The 23,464-nt window shown below is 40.4% G+C and overlaps 1 protein-coding gene across 1 annotated transcript in view; it reads right to left on the reverse strand.

Moving 5' to 3' along the window:
- arhgap15 (Rho GTPase activating protein 15) overlaps window positions 1–23,464 on the reverse strand; it is an 833,101-nt gene that overhangs the window by 477,034 nt on the left and 332,603 nt on the right. The window lies entirely within an intron of this gene.

A 23,464-nucleotide genomic window follows, 5' to 3' on the forward strand; every position in this document is an offset into this window, starting at 1 on the left:
TACACAACCCGCTTTCTCACTAATCTTAGTGTCATCTGCAAATTTTGTTGCACTTCACTCTGTCCCCTCTTCTAGGTCATCTATGTATATTGTAAACAGTTGTGGTCCCAGCACTGATCCCTGTGGCACACCACTAACCACTGATTTCCAACCGGAAAAGGACCCATTTATCCCGACTCTCTGCTTTCTGTTCGCCAGCCAATTCTCTATCCATGCTAATACATTTATTCTGACTCCGCGTACCTTTATCTTCTGCAGTAACCTTTTGTGTGGCACCTTATCAAATGCCTTTTGGAAATCTAAATACACCACATCCATCGGTACACCTCTATCCACCATGCTCGTTATATCCTCAAAGAATTCCAGTAAGTTAGTTAAACATGATTTCCCTTTCATGAATCCATGCTGCGTCTGCTTGATTGCACTATTCCTATCTAGATGTCCCGCTATTTCTTCCTTAATGATAGTTTCAAGCATTTTCCTCACTACAGATGTTAAACTAACCAGCCTATAGTTACCTGCCTTTTGCCTGCCCCCTTTTTTAAACACAGGCGTTACATTAGCTGTTTTCCAATCCGCTGGCACCTCCCCAGAGTCCAGAGAATTTTGGGAGATTATAACGAATGCATCTGCTATAAATTCAGCCATCTCTTTTAATACCCTGGGATGCATTTCATCAGGACCAGGGGACTTGTCTACCTTCAATCCCATTAGCCTATCCAGCACTACCCCCCTATTGATAATGATTGTCTCAAGGTCCTCCCTTCCCACATTCCTGTGGCCTGCAAATTTTGGCATGGTTTTTGTGTCTTCCACTGTGAAGACGGAAGCAAAATAATTGTTTAAGGTCTCAGCCATTTCCACATTTCCCATTATTAAATCCCCCTTTTCATCTTCTAAGGGACCAACATTTACTTTAGTCACTCGTTTCCATTTTATATATCTGTAAAAGCTTTTACTATCTGTTTTTATGTTTTGTGCAAGTTTACCTTCGTAATCTATCTTCCCTTTCTTTATTGCTTTTTTAGTCATTCTTTGCTGTTGCTTAAAATTTTCCCAATCCTCTAGTTTCCCACTAACCTTGGCCACCTTATACGTATTGGTCTTTAATTTGATACTTTCCTTTATTTCCTTGGTTATCCACAGCTGGTTATCCCTTCTCTTGACGCCCTTCTTTTTCACTGGAATATATTTTTGTTGCGCACTATGAAAGAGCTCCTTAAAAGTCCTCCACTGTTCCTCAATTGTGCCACCGTTTAGTCCTTGTTTCCAGTCTACTTTCGCCAACTGAATTAATTATAATGGGCCTGAATTTGCGTTCCCCACAGGCGCAAGTGCCCGTGGGGTCCCCGCAAGTTCCGGGTTTAGATATGCAATGCGCATGTGCATAAACTCGGAACCGAAGGTAAAGGGCCTCCGCGGGCGGAGAGTTCGGCAATTTGCCTAATTCCTGCCCAGCGAATGTCCTTCAAATTTGGGAAAGGCCTATTTTTATCAGCGTAAGATTTTTAAAGTACAGAAAAATAATTTTTTAAAAATAATTTAAACAAGGTAAGTTTATTTTTGGACCCTTTAAAATATATTAATCTTTTGTTCAAAAAATTACATTCTTGTTTTAATTAATTAATTAAATTCCATTTTTATTCATTTGAAATATGTGATGGTTATTTTCAGTGTTTCTCTGTTTTTGGGGGTATTTGCATTCATACTTATGGTGATTCCGTATCTATGAAACTCACATAAGTATGAATGGGGATCCCACTATTCTGATAGGTTGGTCCAGCCCACGTGATCCCAGTGATGCATACGGAACCCTTACGCTCCTGAGATATGTGTGCCGCAATGAAAGCCTTCGCGTAGAGCCCCAGGACCGCAAGTCGCCGAACCTGATGCTAAGAGGCTGCAGAGTGACTTGGACAGGTAGGTGAGTGGGCAAATGCATGGCAGATGCAGTATAATGTAGATACATGTGAGGTTATTCATTTTGGTGGCAAAAACAGGAAGACAAAATATTATCTGAATGGTGACAGATTAGGAAAAGGGAGGTGCAACGAGACCTGGGTGTCATGGTACATCAGTCAATGAAAGTTGGCATGCAGATACAGCAGGCGGTGAAGCAGGCAAATGGCATGTTGGCCTTCATAGCGAGAGGATTTGAGTATAGGAGCAGGGAGGTCTTACTGCAGTTGTACAGGGCCTTGGTGAGGCCACACATTGAATATTGTGTACAGTTTTGGTCTCCTAAACTGAGAAAGGACATTCCTGCTATTGAGGAAGTGCAGCGAAGGTTCACCAGACTGATTCATGGGATGGCAAGACTGACATATAAAGAAAGACTGGATCGACTAGGCTTATAGTCACTGGAATTTAGAAGAATGAGAGGGGATCTCATAGAAACATATAAAATTCTGACGGGATTGGACAGGTTAGATGCAGGAAGAATGTTCCCGATGTTGGGGAAGTCCAGAACCAGGGGTCACAGTCTAAGGATAAGGGGTAAGCCATTTAGGACTGAGATGAGGAGAAACTTCTTCACTCAGAGAATTGTGAACGTGTGGAATTCTCTACCACAGAAAGTTGTTGAGGCCAGTTCGTTAGATATATTCTAAAGGGAGTTAGATGTGGCCCTTACAGCTATATGGATCAGGGGGTATGGAGAGAAAGCAGGAATGGGGTACTGAAGTTGCAAAAATGATCAGCCATGATCATATTGAATGGTGGTGCAGGCTCGAAGGGCCGAATGGCCTACTCCTCTACCTATTTTCTATGTTTCTAACCTCCAGAACCACCAGGTACTTTCATAGAAATCTTTGCGGTTGGAGGCATCCGCCCGCGGGAAGCCTCCAACCCAATTTCTGGGCCATCGAGAGGTTAATATATTTGTTTTTTTCTGAGTCGCACACATATAATAAATAAAATTAATAGTCAGACGGTGAGCACCTGCTGTAGTCTTGACTAATACAGTCTTTCCATAAAAGTCTGTGTTTTACTACTAGCTGTTTGTTATACTTTATTCATTCTTGGTCCACAGGGGCAGAATCACAGTAACTAATATATTTCTTGTTTTGCTCAGAATTTTCCACTTCATTTCTACCTGTCACACACTCGAGATTATCACCGAATATATTTAAGGTGGAGATAGACAGATTGTTGAATGATAAGAAAGTCAAGGGTTATGGGGAGTGGGCGGGGAAGTGGATTTGAGGCCAAGATCAGATCAGCCATGATCTTATTAATGGCGGAGCAGGCTTGAGGGGCCAAATGGCCCACTCGTGTTCCTATTTCTTATGTTTTTATTACTGAAGGCACAAATACATATTTGGAGAAGATTTCCTCTGTTGACTATTTGTATTAAAATTGTTATTATTTTCTTTACATATCCATTCATTATTTTGCTGTAAATAGTGCAAAAGGAAATGTTGGCCCATAACTTGCGGTGAGCGTGAAAGCAAATGTGTTCGCTGCTGGCTCCGAAATAAGTTTCCCACAAAGATCTCGCAATCTCTGTGGCGAGAGGTTTGGCTTTTCCGATGAGTCTATGAGATCAACGCAATTTAATGGGGAATCCCGAACATGAATGGTTGCGACGTCAACAAGCTGTCTAAGCAGCCAGTTAAAATGTAGAATTCTCACGGACAGTGAAGCAGGAAATAGGTAAGCTCCTTTAATTCTAACTTTTTAAAATTGTTAGAGAGAGCAAAACAAAAATTGGAGCATCACAGGGAGAAAGGCAAACTTGAAATAAAGATGAACTTATAAAAAAATGTTTTTTAAAGTTTCTTAACAATTAAAATGAATAAATTTGACATTGCACAAAATCAAAATTAGTTTTCTCGGCCCTTAACATCTGTTTAACAGTCAATACGCTGGTAAAACCCCAGTTACACCTAATTCCTTTGGGTCTAACTTTTAGTGGGGAATTTAACAGCGTGCTTACTGTGGAAGAGCCGAAGTTTTTGTCAGTTTCAATGATTGACAAGATTTCACTGATTGCCGACTCTGTGCCTGGGGGGGTGGGGGGGGTGGGTATGTGGCGGGGTGGTGGTGGCTCAGCGCAGCCAGTTTCTGAGCTGTCAATGACAGACCACAACTTCGAGATTTCCGCTTGCGCATTCACCAAATCCCAAAGTTACGGTCAGTTTCAAAGGCAGTATGAATACTGACCGCAAATTATTCAGGGCCATCATCTGATCGTCAATTTATATAAGATGTTTGTTTTCTAATGTGGGCTAGGTCTCTATTAAAATATTTCCGAGGCTGATGTCTTGTTAGGATCTGTAACATGACTGAGGGAAGAGATTTTGGTTTGATCATGTAAGATTGCGAAACAGAAAGCACTGATGGTGGCATAAACAGTCTACAACTTTATGGAACTTGGGAGTATGTGATCCTTCTATTAAAAAAGAAGAGCTATTAATAGAGCTTGTTAATGTCTCTGAGTTACATCTTAAATTGATTCAATTACACAATCAACCTTTCTTTTTTTCTAATTCAACAATTAAAGTGGAATTTATAAAGATGGCATATTCAATCTTTTTTGAACATGGCTTTCATTCTAATGGAGGCAGTAATTATCTGTACTTCTAAACAAAAATAAAATTTCTCTAAAATCACTGTTGCACAGTAGTTTCACACTTGCGAAGTAACGTGGGTAAAGTCTGCCTCCATTAGTACGAAACCCAAATTTCTCTCAATCAGTGGAGACACAGATAGCTGCAAGTTCCTTTGGGTATAGAGGATTTCAATGTTTTTCCCACTGTACAACAGTGACTACACTTCAAAATGTACTTCATTGGCTGTAAAGCGCTTTGAGACATCCAGTGGTCATGAAAGGCGCTTTATAAGTCCAAGTCTATCTTTTTTTCTTTCTTTTAGCAATAGAGCTCTGTTCTAAAACACTCCAATCCATTTTCAACATTGCTCTACCTCACAAAGACATCATATGTTGGACCCTTGTGGAATTTGGAGGGAAGTCAGTTAAGACATTAGCAATGGTGTATTAATATGTAATGATAATCAAAAAAAAAACTTACATTTATGTCGCACTGGTCACTGTCTTGGTTAACATTTATCCCTCAACCAACACCACTAAAACAGATTAACTTGTCATTAATCTCATTGCTATTTGTTAAACCTAAATGTAGGCAAATTGTCTATCATGATAACAACAGTGACTCACTTCAAAAAATGTCATTGGCTGTGAGGTACTTTGGGACATCCTGAGAATGTAAAAGGCACTATATAAATACAAGTACTTTCTTTCAGTTAGTAAGCAAAGACAGCGGCTAATCTGTCGACAGCAAAATCCGAGAAATAGCATGTGACCAGTTCTACTGTTTTTGATGGTTTTGTTTGAGGGATAAACACTGGTCTGGACATGGAACAAACTCCCCCAATCTTCTTCAAATGGTGTAACATCCACCTGAATAGGTTTAATGTCTTACCTAAAGAACAGCACCTCCAAGACTATACTACTTCCTGAGTAAGATTAGATACCCAGTTTTTGGAGTGGGGCTTGAACCCATGACCCTTTGACTCAGAGGTGAGGGAACTACGACTGAGCCACATAATTTATGTGCAAAAACAAGATTAACAGAGATTTTCCTTTATAATTCAAAAGCCATAAATGCACATTGTACAGATTGTTACCATGGTTCTGCAATATGTGTCATATACTGAAATCAGGCAGTTTTTAACTGTCAAATATTGTACACGCTCATTTAAATTCACCACAAGTTTAAATTAATTTTGCATGAGAGTGCAGGCAGTCTTAAAATGTGCAACATATTTCTTATGCATATATTTCCTGATTTACAGTAGTGGTAGGTGTGAGTACTGTACTTAAAAAAAACCCCTGTGTTATGCAAAAATCAGGGAGTTCAGATAAGTTCAAAAAAACAGCATTTTTCCCCACACAAAGACTGATTCTGATTTGAATTTTTCAAATGCTGTTTTCAAAGTACTTTTTCAACAAAAAACTCTCTGTTCGTCAGGAAGGAAGGCAGCACAACTGTCCAAAATCTATCACATGCGCTCTGTATGTATGTCACTTTTATGACGTGCACATTCCCATGTGACCTGCTGTACATTATGTGCCTCAGATTTTGTTTTTAGGTTCTAATTTAATTCATTATGAGCTGCTCAGCGTACAATGAACTACTATATTAGAGGAACATTTTGTAGAAAATGTCACCCTTAATTCAGGAGTCATTATTTACATGGCGTCTCTTTTATTTATAACTAAATTTTGGAAATTACCTCATACTTCAAGGCCCACCACTTCAAGTAAAACAGCTGTGCAGAATGCCGGGAGCAGCAGATTATGAGACATCATCACATCCAGTCTTCCATGGACAGGTGCCTACTGAGAGCTTTATTTCAGCTACCATGTCATTTCTGATTTGCCTGACTCATAAAGTGGTAAAATCCTAATTTACAGTGCACTACAGCAAATGCATCTATTTACTCTGTTATATAAAATATGTGATTGTCCGTTATGTCAAATATTGCACTCAACTATCTATAATCACACGCTTTTTTGAGTTACATTGCTTACAGTGCTTTTGGATCATACACTGCATTATAGATTGTACAGAGAAACTGTCCAAGGAACAGAAAATACCACAGTCAGAATGCCTGACTCTTCTTGGATACTGAATAGTAATTACATTCTGAGTTCCTTTGTTGCTTCAAAAGGAACACAGCTTCACCTTAGCAGAAGAATACAATGTGTGTTACATGGTATAATGCTCCTGTGCTTATAACGCAGTGTATGATCCAAAAGTACTGTAAGTAATGCCGAAGAAGAGTCAGTTGCGGTATAATAAAACTAGTGTGCAGGTCACACATTGTTACAGATGCCGAAAACAATCTCATCATAAATACTGTGGGGCTAAAATTCCACTGGGGTGCCACCGGTCTTCAGCCACATCTCCAATGGGAGGCCAGTGGAACCTCGAGGAAAATGACAGAAACAGCTAGTTCCACTGTTTTTCTGGGGTTTAGATGGTCTCCAACAGAGTTAGCAGGAGACTGATGAACTCCTTATGGAACCTCAGCCACAATACTTTTGAGCTGAAACCTGAAATTGCTAAATATATTCCACAGTTCCACAATTAACCAATTAAACTCTGAATTACCCAAAGCTGTGCTTACCTAGCAAATAGATTTTATGACCTTAAAGGATACAGCTTTACCTTAGCAGCATAATAATATATTGTGAATCACTTGATGCAATGTTCCTGTTATTATAAAACAATGCATCCTTTGATTTATAGTGTGTAGCAACACAGGAGATCCACTAGTAATATAATAAAAAATACAACATCAATTCTGCACCAGGTAAAGCATTAAGAAGGTATTATTTTTTAAATAACAAAACAAAAAAATCATAAACTTTTCAAAATTTTCAGGAGATAACTTTGAAAGCATAAACAATGTATAGTATACACTAATCATCTGCAACTAGTGTGGTAAGTACAGTAAGAAAGCCAAACTGAGATACAGCTGAGGCAAAAGTCTTGGGTAGGACTGATTCAGAGCAGGTCTTTATATTTAGCAATGTTTGTTAAATAAAATAATATTTAGTGATAATTTCTGAGTGGACTCTACCTTTGTTCAAGTTTGGAGGAAGGTTCCGAATAAAACTCTTGAATTCCAACATGGTTTCTAATTGTTTCAAATTTAAGTAGAACATTTTGGTAGCACTAAGTACTATCGCAGTGATATTTGATAAAGAAGCAAAGGTACAAATCCTTTCTTAAATTTGATATATTTTTTGACTTTTGTCATAAAATTCATACCCTAAACAGATATGTAGTAAGTGTACAGAGTTACTTTCCATATTACTTGCAAAAATTTATTTATGTGCATGTGAAGTGCGTGGGTAACAAATTAATTTATTTTTCTACATATTATGGTTAAGGAAAATGCTGCTCATTTTTCAAAACCAATCAAAAAGCACTTACTTCATTGCCTCTGTAGAATTATCTTACAAACTTCTCTATGTACCTTTTCAGTGCAGATGTGCACCACTGCCCTGCTTCCATGCCCCAGCAACCCCTTTGCAACAGTGGAGCTTTCGCTGAATATAAGCAGTGCCATGGGAGATTTGCAGGGAGACATTGGGCTCTGTAGCACCCGGTTTTTAGTCACTAATCGCTTCCTGGTTTCTAGTTATTTCAAAATAATTTAAGTGCACCTTTTTCTTAATCATCATCACGATCCTTTATGAGACTGCCTCTTTAATGGGTACTGGTGATGAGACTCCCTAAAATAAACATATGGTTGCTGTTTAAACTGCCTCGGGATAGTTTCTCAACAGGAGCTGTGATTAGTATTGCTGAACCACTTCAGGAAGTAGTTCTGTGATATAAACGCAGTATTAATTTGGAACAATGTACCACATTTAATGGATTGGATGTGACATAACACATAATACTTTATAAGCAATGATTAGGAAATTAGTTGGTGTTTTGGAGCTTTATAATAACCGTGTCAGCTGTGGCTTCGTGGGTAGCACTCTTGCCTCTGAGTTAGAAGATTGTGGGTTCAAGTTCCACTCCAGGGACTTGAGTACAAATATCTCGGCTGACACTCAGTACAGTGCTGAGGGAGTGCTGCACTATCAGAGGTGTCGTCTTTCAGATGAGATGTTAAACCGAGTGCTCTCTCAAGTGGACGTAAAAAATCCCATGGCTTTATTTTGAAGAAGAGCAGGAGAGTTATCCCCGGTGTCCTGGCCAATATTTATTCCTCAATCAGCATTATAAAAACAGCTTATCTGGTCATTATCACATTGCTGTTTGTGGGAACTTGCTGTGCGGAAATTGGCTGCCGTGTTTCCTACATTACAACAGTGACTACACTTCAAAAGTACTTCATTGGCTGTAAACGCTTTGAGACATCTGGTGGTCATGAAAGGCACTATATAAATCCAAGTTTTTCTTTCTTTAATAGCTTGTCACTTAAAATATTCTGACAATATGGAAAATAATGCGATATTCTGATAAACATGTGTCAGTTTAACTCACTGGTATCTCACTGCTTTTGAGTCAGAAGGTTGTGGGTTCAAATCCCAGTATTTTAGCAAATAATCTAGGCTGACACTTCAGTGCAGCATTGGGGGAGTGCTGCATTGTCAGAGGTACCGTCTTTCAGATGTATTGTTAAATTGACGCCCCGTCTGCTATTCAAGTGGATATAACTGGTCCCATGGCAGTATTTGAAGAAGAACAGTGGAGTTCTCCCAGTGTTCAACCAGCATTTAGCCCTTAATAAACACCATTAAAAGAGATTATGTGGTAATGTATCTCATTATTGCCTGTCGGCAAATTATTGCATTTGCCTGCATTACAGGAGTGACTGTACCTCAAAATGACTTATTGTGAAGCACTTTTAGACTTCCTGAGGACATGAAAGGCACAATCTAAATGCAAATCATTTATTTAAATAACATAAAAAGTTTTGTTCTACTGAGCAAAGTTTGAAGGGTTTATTATGTCATTAGGCGCAGTTCTACTCATAGACCTTAAGACAATTAAATTTGATCAACCTAAACTAAAGAATTAAAATTAACCCTGCATTCATGACAGTTACAGTAATATCAGATGCATTTATATTTCTGTTGCTTTTAGGTTACATTCTCTTTCCCTCTTTTTTTGAAGATGCTGACTCATGTTGAGGCACAGTTCTATGAGTGCTGACAGACATGCAGTCCCTCATCCATTCTTTCTGCTTGATCTTGATAGCAAGTGTTTACAGGCTATTTTACCATGGCGAGGGAGGGGAGGGGTGTTAAAGCTAAGCCCGATCTTGGTCTCATCTGATGCTTCTGCCCTTTCCATCAGGGATCATTGGATAGCAGAAGCCCTGCCTGATTTTTCTCCTCCCTACCCCAGGCTGCTGCAGTTCCACGGTCCCTATTGCCAGCCTTGCTGAAGTCCAAGAGTCAAATGAATGAATGAAATATGTGAATTTCTATCATTCAAATGAAGGGTATTCAGTTAATGACACAAATGTCAATTGACCATTCGCTGAAAAACATCCTGCTCTTCCATATCAATTTTGGTAAAAATTGTAAACTAAAGGCCAGAAGTAAACAAAATTCACATTTCAACATTATGCTGAGAGCAGCAAAATTAGTCAAGGGTTAAAAATGAAACAAATGAATGAATGATAAAAATCATATCTCCTGGGTGTTATCTCATGGACTGAACAATGCATTAATTTTAATTTTAACTTTAATTAAAAGTTGTCTGTTGAGTTCCTTGAAACTTTGTTCTGTTATATTTTGAAACATGTCTCAGTGAAGTCAAGAATTGCCTGAAACAAGTAATGAAGACACTAAAATCATGTTTATCTGATTTGTGCAATGCATGAATACATGTATTATAAAACTGTTACCTGGCAAATAATAATATTGTAGGCTTTTGATGTAAATATTCATAATCAATTTCCAGGAGCTAAGGCAAATGTCACAATCGTAAAATGATCTTGGTATTCCAAAACACTACTATGCAGTTACACTCGGACACCACCTCTTCCTGGAATTCCTCAGTGCGGAACTCCGAATCAAAGCAAAGAGCTTTTCATCATCAAATTGAGAAAGGCTAATTGACTAAAAAAGCTGCTTTAAAATACTTTCTCCAGAATGTTCAAGAATGTTTACTTTGATATTTTGTGCATTATATTAATGCCAGCTCTGAATGACCTAGGGCTGTATTCTGGTACAATGCACAGCTGAGTACATAACACTAGCAAATAATTATCTTGCAATGCATGGGCTTTACTCTGGTATGGTATCAATATTTGTGCATTCTTATTGTGCACTCTTTTAATGGACTTCAGCTATCCCTACCATGCCCTCTCCCATGCATATATATATACACATTACACATACCAAAACGTGGAACATCAAAAACACGTAGCTGAGTTGATTACAGCTCACTTAGTTTTATGACAACACTATTTAAACAGGAGGCTTCAGCAAATAGGGTTACACTGGTATGGCAATATATTTAAAGGCCACCCTTATTACAAAGTTAGATTTTATGTATCTTATTTTCTTCTCTTCTGGGTTTCCCTGCATCATGCAATGCATCCTGGTTTCCAGGGGTGATGTGCAACTTGCTTGCAATCCTCTAGCAGGGTAGGGTGCCCAATAATGGCCTGGCTTCTGCTCAGCAACTCCTCGTACCTCCCACTGGAGCCTCCAAAGTCACCATATGAGGAATACTATGCTTTTCCATCTCAATTTTAGTAACATTTGTATATCCTACCACTCCTTCGTAATCATATTGTATTTCCATTACCTCTATGATCTTTTAATGAAAAAATCAGCACTATCATTCCCACCGCCCCACCACGCCCCCTCCACTTGTTTCAGGAATAATGTAACATTCTCTACTGCAGAGAGTTGTTGAAGCCAGTTCATTGGATATTAGAGGGAGTTAGAAATGGCCCTTATGGCTAAAGGGATCAAGGGGTATGGAGAGAAAGCAGGAAAGGGGTACTGAGGTGAATGATCAGCCATGATCTTATTGAATAGTGGTGCAGGCTCGAAGGGCCGAATGGCATACTCCTGCACCTATTTTCTATGTTTCTATGTAACATTAGAAATATTGTGTGGTTTTGAGCATTTTGCTAAATTTACTTCATAGATTTTGAAATTTAGACTATGTTTTCGCCAAATGCTACTGGATTACCCAGTAGAGCAACTTTGCAAAGCTGAAAACTCTTTGGGAGATTCAAAAGGTTAACTTTAGATGCATAAAATATACTTTTGACTGATTAATCAGCAAATAATGGTTTGTCAATAACATATGGCCATTTTGGGGGAATTCTTCTTTTATCAAATAATTTACGTTAAGATCCGCTTGTAGTTAAGATAACTAATTAAGCACTAGTCTCACATATTAGTAGCTAAATTTCCCTTTCTACCTCCCTCCAAACAAAAAAAACCAACCTGAAACACAGTCACCAAAACTAAAAGAAAATCTGGGGCTAATCATACAGTAGGCGTTGGATTCCAGCAACATTTTGAATTTAGTTAACATTGTTACATCATAAATATACCATTTTTGTCTACAGGGCAAATGAAACATCTCTGCTCTGTCACAGCTTTCCCTCTTACATTTCTCTTAAGCAAACCCTCCATATTCCAGACTTGCAATGCGTCACTGTTAAAGTACTAAGTGCAGTATCAATTAACAAAGAAACAACATTAACAATGCTCCCCTGCGCACCACTCTGTGCCAACTGTTCTCTCGGAAACCATTAAAGGTCAGGTTTTGAAGAATATTTGGGACAGAGGTACCTTGGTTCTCTGGAGAGGGATTTCCCAGGTGCAAGCGAAAGGTTATTAAATTACCTTGCAAGGCAACACTGTCTCTTCTGATGACAATAATTACAGGCTTTTAGAGACATCAGAATGCATCCCTGTTTTCAAATAAGATGATGCCTTGGTACCTAATGACCATTTCTCAGCATGAGTCATGCTGCCTGTCTGCAGAGTCTGCACCATCAGGACAGACGAGCAGAATAGCACAGCTTGAAGGGACTGGATTCATTGCACAGAAGTCACAGAATCAAGTATTTTTAAATAAAAGACAAAATCTGACATTTTACTATCCTTAACCCTTTTACTACTGATTTTCTTAATACAACTTTAAAGATTGGTAGGCGCTATATCTTGCATCTACAAGACATTTCTATAGATTTTCCTTTTCCTCTGAGCTTTACTAACATACACCACGATGAATAAATCAAACATCACTCATACACAATTACTAAGGTCGCTGATTGAAGATTATTGGACTAGCCTAAACCTAAAACCTGAGGGATGTTGGGCTATCAAAATTGAGCAAGCATTTTAGCTACTTTTTTTTTAACTTGTAGATGTACATGATAGGGAATAGTGGTCTACATGGAAAGACGCCGGAGTAGTAAGTAACATATTCAATTCATAAATTGGTGAAACGTTATAAATTAGCAAGACTGATTTCTGTACCCAATTTATTAAGAAATAAAGCAAGCAAGCAAGCAGGCAAGAAAGCTAGAAAGAAAGAAAGACTTGCAAAGTGTTGCATTGCAGGAAACACAGCAGCCAATTTGCACACAGCAAGCTCTCACAAACGCAATGAAATAAATGACCAGATCATTTGTTTTGGGTTGAGGTTTAAGTGTCGGTCAGGCCACCAGGTGAATTCTCCTGCTCTTCTTCGTATAGTGCCACAGGATCTTTTATGGCCACCTGAGAGGGCAGACGGAACCTCACTTTAACGTCGCATCCACAAGTGGCAATTCCCACAGTGCAGCACTTCCTCAGCACTGCACTGAAGTATCAGCTGAAATGATGTGCTCAGGTCTTTGGAGTGAGGCTTGAGCCCACAACTGACTGACTCAGAGATGAGAGTGCCACGGCTGACATGTAATAAAATATATTTAAAAATATTCACACCAATGTTTGAAGATGCAAAATTAGAATATGATTTTATATTGCATTTGATTTCTTAAGGAAATGTTCTAACACTATCAATAACCAAAAATTGATTTGCAATATTGGCCTACAGTTGCCTGCTAGGGTCCAGGGTACAGTCCAGATCTTTGCAGATAACATACGCAGTATGTAAAAAAGGAATAAAAAAAAAAATCTAATTAATGTGCTTTAATGATGCATTCTTTACCCTCAGAACTTTATGGTGTCTGTGATGTGAATGTATATTACTAGTAGGTGGAAGTACAGTGAAAACTAAACCCACATGCATCGTACAAAATGACTTTATCATCACACAGAATTAATTAAGTTTGAATGCAAAATACTGTATTACAAAGTAAAATTAAGGAAATATACAGAACCACAGGCCATTTAATTAGCAACAGCATTTACTGAATGAACTACAAACTTGTAAAGTTGATTTATGTTTCCTAGTTAGATGCAGAAATATTATTGGGAGCCCGAGAGATTTAAGCTTCATTCTGCCTTTTTCAATGTTAACATTTCGCATCTGTGAAGTGCCTTGGGACATTTTTCTAGCATTAAAGACACTATACTAATGCAAGTTGCTGTTGTTGAAAATACTATTTAGCGAACATTTGTACAGGTAGTACAGATTTACTTTCAATGTATATTCCCCTTTGGTTACACACAGTTATTTAACTCTGATTACTGCTGCTTAGCAACCTGTTTCTCATGTGGACAGTGTTGAATTCCCAACCAGAGGGTCTGTTTCCGAATGCCATTCCAAACTCGACCATCAACGTACAATCTCTACTAATTCTCTGCTCAACCATTAGATGGAGCAATTTGCAGAGAGGGAGCATTTGCCTGGCGAACCCCATCTTGCAGAGGCATCTCGCAGAAACACATCTCTTGTTAACCAAACACAGTGTGCCACTGACAGCAGCTGTGAAGTGTGCAGCCCAGATCATGCCATTTTGACAGTGGGACAGCAGTGGGGATGTAATAAGGGAGGGGGATGGCAAATATAAATAATTACTGCTCTTTCTAAGTCCCATGGTATCATTTTTTTTGACAGTACCAACTGCTACTGCACTAGGCTGCCAGAAAACTCAGGTGCATACCTCACGACACTAGGATACTTGGATATATGCCCCACAACACTACCCGAGAACTCGGATATGTCTCAGTCACTACATTATAAGGGAACTGAGATTCCATCAGACCACCAGGGAAATTGTGCTATTGTTTATGTTTTTAGTTTTAAAATATTGTTTTATATTTCCAGAATACTTCAGCTTAGTTTCATGGGCTATCAATATTGCAGGATTTGTGCTGCTTCAATGCATCAGACTCACTAACTCACCTGCTAGACTACCAGTGAATCATCTATCAGGGACCACCAGGAAAAAGCTAAGTGTAGCCACTGTAACCAACATAATGATGATGAAGAAACCACATATTAACCATGAGACCACCATGTAAAATAACCACATAAAAACTGAACCAGCATGAGAAAGGGCTGCATAACCCTAAGATCATCATGAATAACAGACACTTATCCACAAGACCACCATGAAATGATCACTGAATGGAAGACAGAAATGTAAAACCATTGGATACTATAAACCGAAAAGAGCATACAGTCACAGAAAAAGACCTTTACCTTCACAGCTGATATGCACCAAGCATGTAGAAAAACATTTTCTGAGATTTTCATAGTTGGTATGACATGGGAGCAAATGAGATGCACAAATTCAGCAAATAGAGATATCATTTTCTTAAAGGGACCGGCACATCTGATTTTGAATAACCCAAACTGCACCCAAAAATCATGTTTTCCCAAAGACCAGAATTTTGACTCCATCAATTTAATTCCTATTCAGATTTCATTCCCCACCCTAATCTTCCATGGAAGCTTCCATGCTAATAGGCCAGGGTTAACAACAAATGATTTAACAGCAATAAGCAATTTGTCTCCAGGAGCAACTTTCTGTATCAAATAGCAACAGGAGAAAGATAAAACCCTTATAATAGCAATTTCCATTTATAACAAGTATTTATGGATGAAAAATCTTTCTTGTTCCTAAGAGGATTGGTCTGTGTCTTGCTGGTATCTTATTCTGTAGAAGACAGAAGAGCCACATCTGTTCGCTGTTTGAAATCCAATTGAAACAGATGCAGAGGAAGATTTTTTTTTAAATATGAGTGATTAAAAAAAGTTAAGTCTTTAAGCTGACTCCTCTGGGCATGCCTTTCCATTTATTATCTATTATAGGTCTGCTCGCTGTGTTTGCAATGAATAGACTCATACAATTACTTGTACGTCACAAGTTCTAATTTAACATTTTAAACGCCACACATATTATTGTCAAGAAACAATATCAGTTTGTTTAAACTAAATTCCTCAATCACAAAGTGAAATAATAATTTGCATTCCGAAATGTTAACTGTGCTAAAAAACACAAACTTATTATAAAAGAACACAAATATGGAATACTGCTGTTAAGTACATTACAGTTTCTCCACAGTTTTAAAATAGATTTGCTAAGGTTTGTGCTCAACAGTTTTAAACATGTTTTAAAATGTCATTTTATATTTCTAGAACAAGGCATTTCAGCTGAGTTTCACGGGCTAGTAACACTGGAGAATTTGTGTTGGTTCAGTGTGAAGGAGCATAGAATTTACAGAGATTCAACAGAATGATTCGAGAGTAATTCAGGCTAATACAATTTGTTTTTTTAAACTTAATTACAAATTTTCTTATAGTTAGCATAGAGCAAAGTGTACAGTCAGCTCATTTATAAATTTAAAAAAAACTGCATTAGGAAACATTGGGCCTGAAATTCCGGCCTTGCCGGGTCTGTACGAAGTGTGTATGGACCCGACGAGGCCTTGCAAAAGCTTGTTTTTGGCCCATGCGGCGAAAACCGGCTTTTCCGATCTGTCAAGATTGACTTCACGGTATGAAGCATATTGAATTATTGCATACGCAACATTTGGTGACAAGGCACAATACAAACTTTCACACACACACACAAAAAATTGAGCATCTTTGGAATCCTGGAGCGATTCATGGAGGGAGAAGACTGGGAGAATTTTACAGATCGCCTCGACCAGTACTTCGTGGCCAACAAGACGGATGAAGACTCTGACGCAGTTAGGCGCGGGGCAGTTTTCCTCACGATTTGTGGTCCAAAAATCTATGTCCTCATAAAGAATCTGCTCTCACCTGCACGTCCAACGGAAAAGACCTATGAGGAATTGTCTGGAGTGCTCTGATTGGGGACCATCTCAAACCTAAAGAAGGCATCATTATCTCGAGATATTGCTTTTACAAGCATGTTCGTTCTGAGGGCCAGGACGTGGCGGAATTTGTTGCTGACCTGAGACGTCTCGCTGGGCCGCATAAGTTTGGAACCACGTTGGAAGACATGCTGCGCGACGTCTTTGTAATAGGCATAAACCATGAGGTGATCCTGCAGAAGCTGCTGGCTGCGGAGACGCTGGATCTGAGCAGGATCATCACGATCGCCCAGGCTTGCCTGACCATGGTCGATAGTACAAAGCAGATATCCTCGCCTTGCAAACTCCACGGAGCTCCACGGCAAGTACTGTGCACCAGATTGTGTCGTTGGTTGGCAGAACTGCACCCGGCAGGGCCTGCCCGACTGTGTTTGCAAAACCTGTAGCTGCTCGAAGTCCGCCATTGGGCACAAATCCAATTTCACCCTGTTGGCATTGTGGGGACAATCATCGGCCTCATCAGTGCCGTTTCAGAAAATGGGGCACCTTCAATGGATGTGTCTGCAGCTCAGCAAGCGTGCTGCGGCACACCACGTGGATGATGATGACTGATCCGGAGCGGATCTGGCAATGCAACTCGAGATACCCGAGGAGGAAGTGTATAGTGTACATTCGTTCCTGACAAAGAGCCAACCGATAATGATTGAAGTAAAACTGAACGGCATGCCGGTATCTGTGGAATTAGACAAGGGTGCGAGTCAGTCAATTATGAGCCAGAGGACTTCGAAAAGCTGTGGGGCACCAAGGCCGTGAAACCCAAGCTGAGTCCAGTAAACGCAAAATTGCTTACCTACACCAAAGAGCTCATACCAGTAATTGGCAGTGCAGCAGTCAAGGTGTTGTACGATGGGGCGGTTCATGATCTATCGCTGTGGATCGTTCCAGGCAATGGTCCAACGCTGTTCGGCAGGAGTTGGCTCGAAAAAATAAAGTGGAACTGGAATAATATTAAAGCTTTGTCATCGGTGGATGACGCTTCGTGTGTTCAAATGCTGAGAAAATTTCCCTCGCTGTTTGAACCGGGCATCGACAACTTCACGGGAGCCAAAGTGCACATCCACCTGGACTCGGATGCAAGACCTGACCATCACAAAGCCCGGGCGGTCTCGCACATGATGAGGGAGAAGGTCGAAATCGAACTGGACAGACTCCAATGTGAAGGAGTCATTTCACCGGTCGAATTTAGTGAATGAGCTAGTCCCATTGTTTCTGTGGTGAAGAGTGATAGCACTGTCAGTATTTGTGAAGACTACAAGGTTACGATCAACTGAGTTTTGAAACAGGATCAGTAACGTAGAAACATAGAAAATAGGTGCAGGAGCAGGCAATTCGGCCCTTCAAGCCTGCACCACCATTCAATATGATCATGGCTGATCATGCAACTTCAGTACCCCATTCCCGCTTTCTCTCCATACCCATTGACCCCTTAGCCATAAGGGCCACATCTAACTCCCTCTTGAATCTATCCAACGAACTGGACTCCACAACTTTCTGTGGTAGAGAATTCCACAGGTTCACCACTCTCTGGTTGAAAAAGTTTCTCCTCATCTCGTTCCTATATGGCTTATCCTTATCCTTAGACTGTGACCCCTGGTTCTGGACTTCCCTAACATCGGGAATATTCTTCCTGCATCTAACCTGTCCTGTCCCGTCATAATTTTATATGTTTCTATGAGATCCACTCTCATTCTTCTACATTCCAGTGAGTATAAGCCTAGCCGATCCAGTCTTTCTTCATATGTCAGTCCTGTCATCCCGGGAATTAGTCTGGTGAACCTTCGCTGCACTCCCTCAATAGCAAGCACATCCTTCCTCAGATTAGGAGACCAAAACTGCACACTCAAGGTGTGGTCTCACCAAGGCCCTGTATAACTGCAGTAAGAACTCCCTGTCCCTGTACTCAAATCCTCTCGCGATGAAGGCCAGCATGCCATTTGCTTTCTTTACTGCCTGCTGTACCTGCATGCTTACCTTCAGTGACTGATGTACCATGACACCCAGATCTCTTTGCACCTCCCCCTTTACTAATCTTTCACCATTCAGATAATAATCTGCCTTCTTGGTTTTGCCACCAAAGTGGATAACCTCACATTTATCCACATTACATTGCATCTGCCATGCATTTGCCCACTCACCTAACCTGTCCAAGTCACTCTGCAACCTCGTAGCATCCTCCTCACAGCTCACACCGCCACCCAGCTTAATGTCATCTGCAAACTTGGAGATATTACCCATTACCAAAGGATAATGACCTATTTGCAATGCTAGCCAGGGAAAAGTCGTTCACCAAATTGGATCTGACGTCGGCCTATATGACACAGGAGCTTGTCGAATCGTCGAGGAAACTTACATGCATCAATACGCATAAAGGGCTGTTCACTTACAACAGGTGTCCTTTCGGAATTTGCTCGGCTGCAGCCATATTTCAGAGAAAGATGGAGAGTTCACTGAAGTCCATCCCTAGAACCGTGGTGTTCCAAGACGACATTCTCATCACAGGTCGTGACACTGACGAACACCTGCACAACCTGGTAGAGGTCTGGACAAAGTGGGGCTCAGATTGAAACATTCAAAGTGCGTCTTTATGGCACTGGAATTCGAATTCCTGGGAAGGAAGATTGCTGCAGACAGCATCAGGCCTACGGACTCGAAAACAGAGGCCATCGAAAATGCATCCAGACCCCAGAATGTGACGGAGCTGCGTTCGTTCCTTGGTCTTCTCAACTACTTCGGTAATTTCTTACCTAAATTGAGCACATTATTAGAGCCACTGCACATGCTGCTCAGAAAATACAGAAAACTGGGTTTGGGGTGTATTTCAAGACAGGGCCTTCGAGAAGGCTAGAAATCTGCTTTGTTCCAACAAATTGCGGGTATATTATGACCCGTGCAAGTGTTTAGTATTGGCCTGTGAAACAGCGATTTACTTGTACTTCTTTCAATTTAGTATACTGTATTCGCTGCTCACGATGTTGTCTCCTCTACATTGGGGAGACCAAATGCAGATTGGGTGATCGCTTTGTGGAACACCTCCATTCAGTCCGTAAGCGTGACCCCGAGCTTCCGGTCGCTTGTCACTTTAATTCTCCACTCCCACTCTGATCTTGCTATCCTCGGCCTCTTACACTGTTCCAATGAATCTCAACGTCAGCTTGAGGAACAGCATGATGGAGGGGACCCGAGTAGGACTGGAACAAGGAACGTTCCACATATCCCACAAAAAGTCAGGCATAGCTAGGACCCATGTGGGTTTCCATAGCAACACCTTTACTTTGGAGGAAGTGAGTGGAGTCAAAGAAGAAGTTCAACCAGGGTGGTGGTAGATGGGGACTGGGTGGATCTCTGTCCAAGGAAGAAGCGGAGCGCCCTCATGCCTTCCTTGTGGGGGATGGAAGTGTAGAGGGATTGGACGTCCATAGTGAAGAGGAGATGGTTGGCGTCAGGAAACTGGAAACTGTTAAAGTGGTGGAGGGCATCAGAAGAGTCGCGGATGTAGGTGGGAAGAGACTGGACAATAGGAGCAAAAATAGAATCGAGATAGGAAGAAATCAGTTCCGTGGGGCAAGAACAGGCTGAAACGATGGGTCTACCGGGGCAGTCCTGTTTGTGGATCTTGGGAAGATGTAGAAGCGGGCTGTGCGGGGTTGGGGAACTATGAGGTTGGCGACCTTGGAGGGAAGATCGCCAGAAGAGATGAGGTCAGTGACGGGCTGGGAAATTATGTCTTGCTGTTCGGTAGTGGGGTCATGATCCAGGGGGAGGTAGGAGGAGGTGTCAGAGAGTTGGCGATCAGCCTCTGCAAGTTAGAGTTTGTTTCGCCAAACAGCAGTGCCACTCTTGTCAGCAGGTTTAACAAAAATGTTGGGGTTGGATCTGAGAGAACGGATTGCTACAAGTTCAGAGAGGGGGATAGTTTGGAGTGAGTGAGGGGAGCAGAGAAATTGAGATGGCCGATGTCGCGCTGGCAGTTTGCAATGAAAAGATCTAGAGGCCAGAGGGCGGTCCAGGTAGAGCAAGAATTCTGAAAAGGAGAGCAAGGGTCAGCTGTGCAGGGGGAAGATGTCAGGCCAAAGAAGTGGGCAGGGAGATGAAGGTGATGGAAAAAGAGCTCAGCATCGCACCGATCTCGAAATTCATTGAAGTGGGGGGCATAAGAGGATGAAGCTCAGGCCTTTGCTGAGGACTGATCTTTTGGGGTCAGAGAGGGGAAGGTCAGAGGGGTTAGTGAAAACATGGCAGGGGATGAGATTTGAATAAGGGATGGGATCAGAGGGAAGTGAAGGGGAAGAATGTTCCAGAGGGGTGCTGGTGTCCAAGAGTTGTGGAAGCTTATGAGCCTTGACACTTGAAAGGAAGGAAAAAAGTTTTTTGTTAAAGTGTTGGATGAGACAAAGGATGAAATGGAACTGTGGACCAGGACAGCTTAGAGATAGAATAAGTCAGTGTTGCTGAAGAGAGAGGTCGAGAGTTTGCATGTGGCAGCGCATGGCATTGAATGTGGATCTCAGGTTGTGGTGAGAGCAGTGGTTCGAGGAATGCTGAATATCTCAGAGATATCTATAATCCTGAGTGGATCCAAAATATGAAGGATGGAATTTCAGTTGGAATCCACATGGATTAAGTTGGAGCCGGAGACAGCTGCTGCGGAAAGAGATGTGGCTGTGAAAGTGAGTTTTGGTAGATACCTGATCAAACACGAGAAGGGGAACAGAAAGCAATAAAGATGCACAAGGTAAACGAGACAAATGGAAATCCCCTCTGAGAGAAGAGCAGAATTTCTTCAAGGTGGGTATTCCTAGATGAGAAGTGGCAGTGAATTAAACACTCATACAAAAGCAAAATACTGTGGATGCTGGAAATCTGAAATAAAAACAGAAAATGCTGGAAATACTCAGCAGGTCAAGCAGCATCCGAGGAGAGAGAAACAGAGTTAATGTTACTGGTAGATAACCCTTTGTCAGAACTGGAAAAAGTTAGAGATGTAACAGGTTTTTAAGTAAGTGTAGGGGCAGGGAAAGGGGGAAGGGAGGAAAGAACAAATGGGAAGGTCTGTGATAGGGTGAAAGGCAGAAGAGATTAAGAGGCAAAAGGAGATGGTAACGGGCCAAATTAAAACACAAAAGCTGTCTAGATAGGGTGTAAATGGAAATGGCAGAAATATTAACAGCTACCAAGGGAAAGAGAGAAAAAAAATGTTGAGTCCAGAAGGCTGTAAAGTGCCTAAATGAAAGATGAGCTTCTGTTCCTCAAGCTTACTTTGACCAGATTCTATAATCCTGAGTGGATCCAAAATATGAAGGATGGAAGATGAGGTTCTGTTCCTCGAGCTTACTTTGACCAGATTCATACCTGTAGTCTAACAGGACCACATAAGTATGAGGTATTCAGTGATCCTGGATAGTGAATAGTGAAGTATTAATTCAGAGGAACGGCTGAATTAACCTTTGTATATATGAGAATAGGGCCAGTGATTTCCTGCTTATGTGTGAAATGTTTATGACAAAATGACACACTGAAGAGAAAATTAGTTTTGTTACTACAAAGTTATCAGAAACTTGCAGATAAATTAAGAGCTTTTAAAAATCAATGTACTTATACAGGATACGAAGCTGACCATTCTCACACATCAGATACAAAAAGGAATGAAAAAACACAACTTTTTTTCCGCTAAGCTACTTTTGAAACTGTAGCATTAAACCAGTAACACACCATTATCAATTTACTGGGGCTAAGAATAACATTTCTGTCTCTTCAACCACGTAAGTCCACACTTGTTTTAAAAAAACTCCCCATGATAAATTTCTCAGATATATCAGCTGCACCAGAATAATATCCTTTCTGCTGAGAGGCAGCTGCAGAACAAGGTGTATCTTTCTGAAGCTAAGGTCTTTTGGATTTGTGATGTGCTCACAAATATGAAAACAGATTAGTTGAGAGCAAGTATGGCAAGGTCTCATAAATGTGGTACTGCAATAACATGTGACATTAATATTTAATTACAATTTCACTGCTGCAAAATCTTTGAAATTAATGTTTTGCAAAATTAAGATTCAGTGCACAGAAGCTAAGTCATTCTGGGTGCGCCTGTGATTAACAATGCCATTCACTTTAGATAATATATTAATATATTATACAAGATATAGTCTAATGCCTCCTAATTGGAAAGGTACCATCATTTTATTAAAAAGATAAAATACTACTCTCTAAATTTTTCGGCTTCGAATTTAAGATACTCCCCGTATTTCATCTATCAACCTTTTAGTGCTCCTTGAACATTTCCCTTATACTTCTCATAACTCCCTTGTACTTCTTTTAATAGCCACAGTTTAAGTGTAGTTCAGACAAATTTATCAAACTTATGGTGTTGTCACTGTTACAAGCTAAAGTAATTAACATGGAATAAAGGCTAAATGACACAGTTGTTTTGAGGCAGTGGAATGCTCATCCTCTGTGGATATTTATTTTCCAACCTTAGAATGAGTAAAGTAAAATCTTATTTTTCATTATCAGCCTTAGTTTAGTACAAGAGAACTACTTCCAACAATGTGGAACCCATCACTGTAGTAATAAACTAGAATTCTTAAACTGGGGGAGCATCCTTTAATCTATAGGTGCTTTACCTGTCACTCTTGGGAATACGCAGTTTCACAGAAAATGTGAAATGCGTTCAGTGTTTAGACTATCAACCATCTGCTGAAA

The sequence above is a fragment of the Pristiophorus japonicus genome, chromosome 3 (genome assembly GCF_044704955.1).
Source record: "Pristiophorus japonicus isolate sPriJap1 chromosome 3, sPriJap1.hap1, whole genome shotgun sequence".
Lineage (NCBI taxonomy): Eukaryota > Metazoa > Chordata > Chondrichthyes > Pristiophoridae > Pristiophorus > Pristiophorus japonicus.